The sequence below is a fragment of the Saccostrea cucullata genome, unplaced genomic scaffold, assembly GCF_032062105.1.
Source record: "Saccostrea cucullata isolate Sc308-1 unplaced genomic scaffold, CSIRO_AGI_Scuc_v1 ctg11285, whole genome shotgun sequence".
Taxonomy (NCBI): Eukaryota; Metazoa; Mollusca; class Bivalvia; order Ostreida; family Ostreidae; genus Saccostrea; species Saccostrea cuccullata.
In genome coordinates, this window is record NW_026930980.1 from 30,975 (window position 1) to 44,587 (window position 13,613).

Below are 13,613 nucleotides of genomic sequence, written 5' to 3' on the forward strand. Positions count from 1 at the left end.
TAGACGTCTGAAAAACACCTACAAAGACCATACATTCTGTAAACAATTGGAAAAACATAGTAAAAGAAGTCGTTCACTAGTATTTAAGTGGCATATAATATTTTTGGACGTTTACTGGATGACATGCATGAAGGAAAACCATCATTCCGAGATTGCAGTGCTGTAAAAAATGAATTTCGTTACGTGATCATGTCTTTGCCGTATTTCTGTAAATAAAATCGTCTTTACATGGACAGAGGTTGGATGATTGCAGGATATGAGACAGGCATTGTTAGATATTATTTTACGAATGAAACCTGAACATTTTGTGCACATTTTTATGACTGGTTAAAATGACATAAGAAATGTATTGAGTTAAATGGTGACAATGTTGAGAAAAGTTACATGTGCACATATTTAGCTTTTGAGGTCGGGTAACGTCAAGAATTTTTGTTTTAGTGTAACCCGGGGTCTTAGGGCGATTCGTATTCAGTATGGATGGATGACTAACTCCAGTAACGTTTACACCATTTATTTGGATTCATTGATGAAATGACAGATGATAGAGTGATTCAGATTGACCCTGTAACATAATAAAAGCTTAATAAACAACATTGTAAGAAAGATAACTCTTACGCTCATGTTTTAGAATAAAATGAAAATAATAGTTATTTCCCTTTATACACAAGACTCAAAAATATTTGTGTCTATCAAAATATCTATGATTGCTCATTATTATAATAAACAAAGTACTACAAATATACTGATAATACATTCAATCAAGTTTCACTGTATACCATCATGTAAATCCTTATTTCACATGAATTCATAAAGAAAATATTTACATGTATATTTCACCAGTATTGTGAGCCTAGATGTATCATGACATATATATTTCAAACATAATACTCTAGAAATAATGCTTACCTCACATGAGGTGTAAAGGTCATCTTACAATAAGTAATCTACTGTCTACATCCTTTGATCATGAGAATTCTAAAGGTAAAAATAAATACACTAACTTCAGCTATTCAGTTCACTGTGCTATATCTATAATTATATGTTTAAATCCTGTATTTCTTTACAAAATAAATGTTACACTTATCCTCATGTTTTCAATGCAATCAGCCATTTAAATAGCATATGTATCTAAATATTTCTAATATCATAAAACAGATATTTATGTATATAATATAAAGACTATATAGGTAAATACAAATTAACTGACCTGATAATGAGAAAAGATTCCAATTACTGTAACAGGTATAAAATTCTGGACAAAAAAATGGATGACACAACAAAGACTGCAGCACAGGAACTATACATTTAACACACAATAGAAAACTTCCCTCCAAATGTATCACATGACTAAATTCTTTACAATTGACCACACTGACCAATAAAAAACAAGGAAAAGGGTATTCCCTCTAAATATAGATACAGTGTGCAAAAGTTAAAAATATTCACATGAGTGATACACTTATCTTAGAAAATAACTTAAAGTAGCTTTAATATATTAATATTCAACAAATTCATGATTCAAATAATTTTTCTAAATAATGAAAATAATAAATTGAATAATCATAATAAATTGATAAAAATAGCTACAAATTTCACTCTGCCACATACTCCCCCTGGTTTGAAAAAATGACGTCCCGACATTTTATTTCACTTCAAAGTCTGAGATGGATGTGACGTCAATATGTCCAGGATTGCCTTCCCCGCTTCAGAACGCAAGTTTTCTAATAAGGGTGAATTAGCTGCTAAAGATGTAAGGCAGTTGATTCTGTCCTTCCAATCTTGTGTCAATGGTATCGCAGACTTTGACATCTCGAATTCGTCCGATCTATATCGCATAGGTAGTCTTCGCTCCCTAGTTGATCGACGTAATGGAACTATTGTCTCTTGATCATTCTCATCTGCATGAGTTGTATCTTGTTCATCAAGTGTTTCTTCTTGATTCGTCTCACGTTGCGTAGCGCTACTGTTGTCCCGCATAGAGATATCTTCCTCAGCACTCATTGTGTCTGTAGAAGGTTGGGCGTCCCCTTGTACCTCTATACGGCCTTGTTGAGTATCTTGAGTATCAGTCTGAACATCAGGTTCACCAATAATATTTGAATTATTGTCTCTCTGTTCTTGACTTATTACGTTGTACCTCCATTCCGACTCATCGTCTGAAGAACTTTCATCTAAATCATCAGAATGGGAAAACTTTGGTTCCATTTTCTGTAACTTGGATCTTCTCTTTGCAGGTACAGGCTTTTGGGATTTCAAGTTTACAGGTGTAGGTGTGTCGTTGAGAACTCCAATGGGTAATAGAAGGTTACGGTGCAGTGTTCTCTTACGTCCTTCTCCGTTTTCCTTCTTTACTACAAACACGGGTATATTCTCATTGGGTTGTCCGATAACAATGTACGGATCTTGTTCCCACCTATCTGACAGTTTATGTTTTCCCTCGAAAGCGACTATTTTCACAAGTACTCTGTCTCCGACTTTCACTGTGCCACCTCTGAGCTTAGTATTATAACATTCCTTCTGCTTGGTTCTGGCTTTGTCTGCTGCTTCTGTTGCTAACTTGTGAGCTTGGATTATCCTTTCTCGTAAATCTTTGATGTATTGTGTAGTTGGCTCCTTTTCATTCACACGTAAACCAAATGCTACATCTACTGGCAATCTAGGATTATTTCCGAACATCAAAAGATATGGTGTTTGACCAGTACTATCATGACGGGTACAGTTATATGCATGAACCAGTGGATTTACATATGCTTTCCAGTTGGCTTTCTTACTTGGATCTAAGGAACCTAACATGTTGAGCAAAGTACGATTAAAGCGCTCACACATGCCGTTACCCATTGCATGGTAGCTGGTAGTTCTGGACTTTTTCATTCCCATGATTTTACAAAGTTCCTGAATTACTCGGCTCTCAAAATTAGCGCCTTGGTCAGAGTGGATTCTTTCCGGGATGCCATAATGAACAATGAAGTGATTATAGAACATCTCGGCAGTTGTCTTTGCTAATTGATTTCTTGTGGGGATGGCCATGGCAAATCTGGTAAAATGGTCTGTGACAACCAGAATGTGTTTATAGCCTCCCTTGCATGGTTCCAGGGTAAGAAAGTCCATACAAACTAACTCTAATGGAGAAGTGGTTGTTATGTTTACCAAAGGTGCACGTTGATTTGTAGGGGTCTTTCTTCGTGTACATCTACCACACTCTTCTATCCAAGTTTCTATGTCTTTATGCATCCCTGGCCAGTAAAATCTGTCACGAATTAAGGATAATGTCCTGTCCTTGCCAGGATGACCCATGTCGTCATGAAGAGCTTCTAACACTGCAGACGCATGTTGAATGGGTAATACAAGCTGGTGTCTCGTTTCTTCATCTATACATGTGACACGATGAAGTACTCCATTTATTAGTTTAAGGTGGTTAAATTGTTTGAGTAGTGCACTGGATCCTATCTCTCTCCTTAATGGTTTCTGTTTACTTCTCACATACTCAATGACACGGTGTATGTCTGGATCTAAGGATTGTGCTTTAGCCCAGTCTATGATGTTACCAGTGCTGGTACCTCTTGGATCCATATCATCACGTACGACATCAGGTGAAAGAGTCAAAGATTCCACATATGAAGATACAGCGGAATTGCAAATAGCTTGGACTGTCTCAATGCTCATAGGAATACGGCTTAAAGCATCTGCATCAGCATTACTCTTTCCAGGTCTGTACTTAATGTCGAAGTTAAACGCTGCTAAAGCTGCCAACCATCTGTGACCAGTTGCGTCAAGTTTTGCTGTTGTTAATACATAAGTAACCGGGTTGTTGTCGGTAAACACTGTAAACGGTTGTCCGTATAAATAGTCTTTAAATTTATCACAGACGGCCCATTTAAGTGCTAAGAATTCTCTTTTGTGTGGTGGATAATTCTTTTCTGCTTTGTTTAAACCTCTGCTGGCGTAGCTTATAACACGTTTATGTCCATCTTGGTGTTGATATAGTACAGCTCCTAAAGCATCACCTGAAGCATCAGTGTGGAGTTCATAAGGGAGAGAACTGTTGGCATAACCAAGAATAGGTGCAGAAGTCAAATGTTTCTTGAGTGTTTCAAAAGCTTGGTCTTGTGCTGTTTCCCATTTCCATTCTTTTGGTTTCTTGTTCTTTCCTGTTTTCTTCTTCTTGAGTGGTGTTGGCATGAGATCTGTTAAGGGTCTGCTTATACGGCTAAAGTTTTCAATAAATCGCCTATAGTAGCCGACGAAGCCAAGGAATTTACGCACTTCTTCAGGACTGTTGGGTTTTGGCCAATTGATGACTCGTTCTGTTTTATCTGGATCCATTTCGACACCTTGTTCTGATACGACATGACCAATAAACTTCACTTTCCTCTTAAAGAATTCACACTTTCCAGGGGATATCTTCAGATTTGCCTCTCTAATGCGGTTAAATACTAATTTGATGTTGTGAAGGTGTTCCTCAAAAGTTTTTCCAAAAATGATAATGTCATCTATGAAAACACAGCATATGTTCAAGTTGTAATCTGCTAATAAATTTTCCATAAGTCTTTGGTAAGTCGCTGGTGAGTTGGTTAAACCGAAAGGCATGCGGTTATATTCAAAGAAACCTAATGGTCCAACCGAGAATGCGGTGCGTTCTTTGTGTTCTTCATAAATCTCCACCTGGTGGTAACCAGATTTCATGTCGATATGTGAAAAGAATTTGTTTCCAGATAAACAATCAAGAAGTTCTTCAATCCTTGGAAGGGCATAACTGTCTTTCTTGGTTAATTTATTCAATTGTCGGTAGTCGACACACATTCTGAGAGTACCGTTCTTTTTTCTCACTAACACTACATTAGACGCATAAGGTGAATGAGATGGTCTAATGATGCCAATGTCCAATAACTGTCTTAAATGTGACCTCACTTCATCATACATGGCGGATGGTATCCTTCGATATCTTTGTTTGAATGGCATATCATCTATAAGATCTATCCTGTGTTTTATCATATCCGTATGTCCGACATCATGATCTCCCTTGCTGAAAATGTCTGAATAAGTCGTAATAAGATCTTTTCCACTCTTTAACTGTTCTTTCGTTAGATCACTTTCTGTAATATCAACCTCATCTAATAGTTGCATTGTCTCTGATTTCCATGGTATAGGATCATTTTCAACAATAACAGGTTGTACTTCACAAATGATTCTTTTGGGTGGAATGGCTACAGTTTTTGTTGTAACATTGGACAATGTAACAGAGATGATTCCATTTTTCCTATAATGATACGGTCTATAGGTGTTTGTAACATCAATGTCTCTGTAGTCAGGTGCTAAAGTAGATGACTGTAATATTGATGATGTTTTCTGGTACGGAATTTCTTTGTCGTAATATCCATCAACATCAACAACACTGTTCGGTGGAATGATAATTCTATTCACAGTTCTTACTACTGCAAGTCTATTGTCATTCTTCTTCAGTTCTTTTTCTCTTAAGGATAAACATCTGAAGCTCAAATACCAGGGCGTAGTAAGAGAAACAGTCTGTAAATATCTCACTCCATGTTCTTGTTTTAATTGGTGCATCATGGATTCTAATATGTTGGTTCCAATCAAAACAGGTATATGTTGACTGTAATTGCTGTCAGGTACCACAAGCATTACATGTTGTGTTGTTTCACAGCTGATTTTCGGCATAGTAATGTTCACTTCAACATAGCCTTTATACGGTAATTGAGTACCTCCTGCACATTCGATCTGAAGGATATCATCTAAAGTTTTCATCTCAATACTCTGTGAAAGTTCTTTATTATAAAATGATTCACTTAATGTCGAAACAGTGGATCCTGTATCTAGTAGAGCTGGTAAAGTTTTTCCATTCAAAATAATTTCTGTTTCTGTGGGATTTCCAAATATTCCTGGTGGTATAGTTTTTACACGGTTGTTGGTTATGATGGGACCACTAGATATTCTATTGCTACAGCCTAATACCGGCCCCTCTGTATAGGCTTCTTGGAGTTTAAATTCACCCGTGAATGGTCTAGTTTTACACGGCATCCTATTGCTATGTGTCCCGGTTGTCTACATCTATGACAGATTATTTCTCCTTTGTTCTCACTGGATGTTGCTTGTTGTTGTATTTGGTTGTTATCTTCTGGTGTTGAGTAAAAATTTCTCTGTTGGCGTGGTCCAGTGTACCAGTCTTTAGATTTTCCTCTGTTGTTCTTATATCCTCCTCTGTACGTTTGACTAAATTGAGGTTGCTGACTTGACGATATTTTGTGCGACAGCTGTTGTACCATTCCTTTTAGTTCTTCTAACTCTGATGACATATTAGCTGCAGTAGCTGACTTCACAATGTTTGGTTTAGATGATCTGTTTGGAATGTGGTCTTTTTCAATTTGTCGTAAAGCGATTCTAAGTTTGTTGTAATCCTTGATAGTGTCATATTTGTAACCAGTAATGTCTTTTAATTCTTGTCGGAGTCCTGTCCATAACATGGAATGTAACATGGTGTTCATTTCTGTGTGCTTGATGATTCCTTTTTCCAGACCTTTTCCCAATATGTCCTCGAGTCGAGCACTCCATGCTGTAATATCTTCTTCTTCCTTCTGTCTGGCACCATAAAATTCGGCTAACAATTGTTCTTTACTTTGTACCCCACCATACACACTATCCAAGGTCTCTAGAAGATTTTCTATCGGCTTTTCCAGGCCTTGATATATGATCATCCGTGCTGCAGATCCAGTCAGGGATCGTCTGATTGCGAAGTCCTTTTGTTCTCTGGTGTAAGTTGGATCCTTTAGAGTCATGTTCACTTCATATCTCCAAACATCATATGAAACTTCAGCTTTGTTGTCTCCTCCCGAGAAAGATCGTATTTTCGGCGGATATGGTGATAACGTGGAAGTAACTGTTTTCTTTGGTATAGCAGCTGGTGTTGTGTTTGGTAAGGTAAACGACTGAAGTGGTTGAATGGGCTTCGTATCTTTTGAGTTGATGTAGCTTTGTATCCACTTGTCCAGTTCCTCTGGTGTGTCGCCTTTTGGATTTAATCCCATAGCTTGGAATGTTAGAAACATTTTTTCAAATTCACTTTTCTGAGGCACGGTTGTTGTGATTGGTGCAGTAACTGTATTTGGTGCGGTTGTTGTGATTGGACTTGTAGGTTGGGTAGTGATTGCTTTTTCACCATCAATACCAGTTGCCATGATGAGATTTCACTAAGAGATTTCACTTAATTTTTTTTTTCACAAAATTTCACAATGAATCACAAGATATAATCACATTCACTTATATGAATCACAGATCCTGTGGAGTAACTTTGAATAAGAACTAGCCTGTTGATAGAAACATGATTAACATTCACTTAGCTTTGCTGCAATAAAATTTTTCAACATGCATTGTAAACAAAAATCAAGCATAACTGGCATCAAAATACTATAGCCCTACTCAGATGAAAAAAAAAAATACAATGCATTAAACTAAATAAATATGCAAGTACATTTAAAGTCATTGTTTACTTTAACAGAGTCCAAGATAAATGTTCAATCGAAAGTTTGTTGGAAATTTTCACTACCGGAAGTAAACAAAGTGTCACTAAATTCGAAGTCTAAACCGTGGAGCAGCAATTTCCGGTTCCGGAAACGTCATCCCGTAATTCCGTTGGGCGCTGTAACCGTGAAAACTGTCGCTAGTGCTCAGTGTCGCTCTGTATAGAATATATAGGGAAAAGAGCGACACTGAGCACTGGCTTCTGCGCATGCCTAGGGATTTCGGTCGCTTCAAATCGAAGCGGTGTCCCACTGAATTTAATTCCATGGTAATAGTATCCAAAGTCGTAGATTTTTAAGTTTTCTTTGTTTATTTTAATCTTAAAAGAAGGCAAGACAAAATTTTTTTTTAAATTTTAGAACTTTTCATTTTTTTTTTACCTCGTAGGTATAGAATTATTAAATGATCTTTTTAATTTCTATATCATAGAGAATAAACGGCTACACATTTAATCGCGGTAAATTGAACAGATACTTGTATTTACTAAAAGAAGAAAAAACATGCCACAGTCCCTCAGTCATTTCTTAATAGGTGTGAACCACGCCGTGGGCGTTATGTCAGACAGGTGTCAAAAATTACCTGTATGTTAATAACTAACAAACACAGCTCCCCATGGCCGATTGATAATCTGATACTAATTAAAGGTGTGAACGGAGGTGAACTGAGAACTGAAGTCTAGTAGCGAACCTTAAATATCTGTATTTTATCAAAAAATAAGTTGAAAATATATATAAGTTCTATCAACCAGGTTTTATTTAACAGATAAATAACGAGAAACACGCATAATAATGAAGAATGAGCATCAGTAAAAAGTGTCGCTCTTCAAAATGGCAGTTTCCTATTTTCTCACACCTGACTTATATATCCTCTATAAAACAATTATACAGCAAACTTTCACGCCGGTTTCAGTTGATATAGATGATTTAGGTATAATTTAGGAATTCTAGATGAAAAAATTGTCGAAAATAATTATTTTGAAATAGTTATGACTTATCAGCATCAGTGCTGAGTGTCGCTCTTCAAAATGGCAGTTTCCTATTTTCTCACACTTGACTTATATATCCTCTATAAAACAATTATACAGCAAACTTTCACGCCGGTTTCAGTTGATATAGATGATTTAGGTATAATTTAAGAATTCTAGAAGAAAAAATTGTCGAAAATAATTATTTTGAAATAGTTATGAGCATCAGTGCTGAGTGTCGCTCTTCGAAATGGCAGTTTCCTATTTTCTCACACCTGACATATATCGTCTGTAAAACAGGTATACAGTAAAATTTCAAGCCAGTCTTACTTGATATAGATGGTTTAGGTACAAGTCAATAATTCTAGAGGAAAAAATTGTCGAAAATAATTATTTTGAAATAGTTATGAGCATCAGTGCTGAGTGTCGCTCTTCGAAATGGCAGTTTCCTATTTTCTCACACCTGACTTATATATCGTCTGTAAAACAGGTATACCGTAAAATTTCAAGCCGGTTTCAGTTGATATAGATGATTTAGGTATAATTTAAGAATTCTAGAAGAAAAAATTGTCGAAAATAATTATTTTGAAATAGTTATGAGCATCAGTGCTGAGTGTCGCTCTTCAAAATGGCAGTTTCCTATTTTCTCACACCTGACTTATATATCGTCTGTAAAACAGGTATACCGTAAAATTTCAAGCCGGTTTCAGTTGATATAGATGATTTAGGTATGATTTAAGAATTCTAGAGGAAAAAATTGTCGAAAATAATTATTTTGAAATAGTTATGAGCATCAGTGCTGAGTGTCGCTCTTCAAAATGGCAGTTTCCTATTTTCTCACACCTGACTTATATATCGTCTGTAAAACAGGTATACAGTAAAATTTCAAGCCGGTTTCAGTTGATATAGATGATATAGGTATGATTTAAGAATTCTAGAAGAAAAAATTGTCGAAAATAATTATTTTGAAATAGTTATGAGCATCAGTGCTGAGTATCGCTCTTCAAAATGGCAGTTTCCTATTTTCTCACACCTGACTTATATATCGTCTGTAAAACAGGTATACAGTAAAATTTCAAGCCAGTCTTACTTGATATAGATGGTTTAGGTACAAGTCAATAATTCTAGAGGAAAAAATTGTCGAAAATAATTATTTTGAAATAGTTATGAGCATCAGTGCTGAGTGTCGCTCTTCAAAATGGCAGTTTCCTATTTTCTCACACCTGACTTATATATCGTCTGTAAAACAGGTATACAGTAAAATTTCAAGCCGGTTTCAGTTGATATAGATGATTTAGGTATGATTTAAGAATTCTAGAGGAAAAAATTGTCGAAAATAATTATTTTGAAATAGTTATGAGCATCAGTGCTGAGTGTCGCTCTTCAAAATGGCAGTTTCCTATTTTCTCACACCTGACTTATATATCGTCTGTAAAACAGGTATACCGTAAAATTTCAAGCCGGTTTCAGTTGATATAGATGATTTAGGTATGATTTAAGAATTCTAGAGGAAAAAATTGTCGAAAATAATTATTTTGAAATAGTTATGAGCATCAGTGCTGAGTATCGCTCTTCAAAATGGCAGTTTCCTATTTTCTCACACCTGACTTATATATCGTCTGTAAAACAGGTATACAGTAAAATTTCAAGCCAGTCTTACTTGATATAGATGGTTTAGGTACAAGTCAATGATTCTAGAGGAAAAAATTGTCGAAAATAATTATTTTGAAATAGTTATGAGCATCAGTGCTGAGTGTCGCTCTTCAAAATGGCAGTTTCCTATTTTCTCACACCTGACTTATATATCGTCTGTAAAACAGGTATACCGTAAAATTTCAAGCCGGTTTCAGTTGATATAGATGATTTAGGTATGATTTAAGAATTCTAGAGGAAAAAATTGTCGAAAATAATTATTTTGAAATAGTTATGAGCATCAGTGCTGAGTGTCGCTCTTCGAAATGGCAGTTTCCTATTTTCTCACACCTGACTTATATATCGTCTGTAAAACAGTTATACCGTAAAATTTCAAGCCGGTTTCAGTTGATATAGATGATTTAGGTATAATTTAAGAATTCTAGAAGAAAAAATTGTCGAAAATAATTATTTTGAAATAGTTATGACTTATCAGCATCAGTGCTGAGTGTCGCTCTTCAAAATGGCAGTTTCCTATTTTCTCACACTTGACTTATATATCCTCTATAAAACAATTATACAGCAAACTTTCACGCCGGTTTCAGTTGATATAGATGATTTAAGTATAATTTAAGAATTCTAGAAGAAAAAATTGTCGAAAATAATTATTTTGAAATAGTTATGAGCATCAGTGCTGAGTGTCGCTCTTCGAAATGGCAGTTTCCTATTTTCTCACACCTGACTTATATATCGTCTGTAAAACAGGTATACAGTAAAATTTCAAGCCAGTCTTACTTGATATAGATGGTTTAGGTACAAGTCAATAATTCTAGAGGAAAAAATTGTCGAAAATAATTATTTTGAAATAGTTATGAGCATCAGTGCTGAGTGTCGCTCTTCGAAATGGCAGTTTCCTATTTTCTCACACCTGACTTATATATCGTCTGTAAAACAGGTATACCGTAAAATTTCAAGCCGGTTTCAGTTGATATAGATGATTTAGGTATAATTTAAGAATTCTAGAAGAAAAAATTGTCGAAAATAATTATTTTGAAATAGTTATGAGCATCAGTGCTGAGTGTCGCTCTTCAAAATGGCAGTTTCCTATTTTCTCACACCTGACTTATATATCGTCTGTAAAACAGGTATACCGTAAAATTTCAAGCCGGTTTCAGTTGATATAGATGATTTAGGTATGATTTAAGAATTCTAGAGGAAAAAATTGTCGAAAATAATTATTTTGAAATAGTTATGAGCATCAGTGCTGAGTGTCGCTCTTCAAAATGGCAGTTTCCTATTTTCTCACACCTGACTTATATATCGTCTGTAAAACAGGTATACAGTAAAATTTCAAGCCGGTTTCAGTTGATATAGATGATATAGGTATGATTTAAGATTTCTAGAAGAAAAAATTGTCGAAAATAATTATTTTGAAATAGTTATGAGCATCAGTGCTGAGTATCGCTCTTCAAAATGGCAGTTTCCTATTTTCTCACACCTGACTTATATATCGTCTGTAAAACAGGTATACAGTAAAATTTCAAGCCAGTCTTACTTGATATAGATGGTTTAGGTACAAGTCAATAATTCTAGAGGAAAAAATTGTCGAAAATAATTATTTTGAAATAGTTATGAGCATCAGTGCTGAGTGTCGCTCTTCAAAATGGCAGTTTCCTATTTTCTCACACCTGACTTATATATCGTCTGTAAAACAGGTATACCGTAAAATTTCAAGCCGGTTTCAGTTGATATAGATGATTTAGGTATAATTTAAGAATTCTAGAAGAAAAAATTGTCGAAAATAATTATTTTGAAATAGTTATGAGCATCAGTGCTGAGTGTCGCTCTTCAAAATGGCAGTTTCCTATTTTCTCACACCTGACTTATATATCGTCTGTAAAACAGGTATACCGTAAAATTTCAAGCCGGTTTCAGTTGATATAGATGATTTAGGTATGATTTAAGAATTCTAGAGGAAAAAATTGTCGAAAATAATTATTTTGAAATAGTTATGAGCATCAGTGCTGAGTGTCGCTCTTCAAAATGGCAGTTTCCTATTTTCTCACACCTGACTTATATATCGTCTGTAAAACAGGTATACAGTAAAATTTCAAGCCGGTTTCAGTTGATATAGATGATATAGGTATGATTTAAGAATTCTAGAAGAAAAAATTGTCGAAAATAATTATTTTGAAATAGTTATGAGCATCAGTGCTGAGTGTCGCTCTTCGAAATGGCAGTTTCCTATTTTCTCACACCTGACTTATATATCGTCTGTAAAACAGGTATACAGTAAAATTTCAAGCCAGTCTTACTTGATATAGATGGTTTAGGTACAAGTCAATAATTCTAGAGGAAAAAATTGTCGAAAATAATTATTTTGAAATAGTTATGAGCATCAGTGCTGAGTGTCGCTCTTCAAAATGGCAGTTTCCTATTTTCTCACACCTGACTTATATATCGTCTGTAAAACAGGTATACCGTAAAATTTCAAGCCGGTTTCAGTTGATATAGATGATTTAGGTATGATTTAAGAATTCTAGAGGAAAAAATTGTCGAAAATAATTATTTTGAAATAGTTATGAGCATCAGTGCTGAGTGTCGCTCTTCAAAATGGCAGTTTCCTATTTTCTCACACCTGACTTATATATCGTCTGTAAAACAGGTATACCGTAAAATTTCAAGCCGGTTTCAGTTGATATAGATGATTTAGGTATGATTTAAGAATTCTAGAGGAAAAAATTGTCGAAAATAATTATTTTGAAATAGTTATGAGCATCAGTGCTGAGTGTCGCTCTTCAAAATGGCAGTTTCCTATTTTCTCACACCTGACTTATATATCGTCTGTAAAACAGGTATACCGTAAAATTTCAAGCCGGTTTCAGTTGATATAGATGAATTAGGTATGATTTAAGAATTCTAGAGGAAAAAATTGTCGAAAATAATTATTTTGAAATAGTTATGAGCATCAGTGCTGAGTGTCGCTCTTCAAAATGGCAGTTTCCTATTTTCTCACACCTGACTTATATATCGTCTGTAAAACAGGTACACAGTAAAATTTCAAGCCGGTTTCAGTTGATATAGATGATATAGGTATGATTTAAGAATTCTAGAAGAAAAAATTGTCGAAAATAATTATTTTGAAATAGTTATGAGCATCAGTGCTGAGTATCGCTCTTCAAAATGGCAGTTTCCTATTTTCTCACACCTGACTTATATATCGTCTGTAAAACAGGTATACAATAAAATTTCAAGCCAGTCTTACTTGATATAGATGGTTTAGGTACAAGTCAATAATTCTAGAGGAAAAAATTGTCGAAAATAATTATTTTGAAATAGTTATGAGCATCAGTGCTGAGTGTCGCTCTTCAAAATGGCAGTTTCCTATTTTCTCACACCTGACTTATATATCGTCTGTAAAACAGGTATACCGTAAAATTTCAAGCCGGTTTCAGTTGATATAGATGATTTAGGTATGATTTAA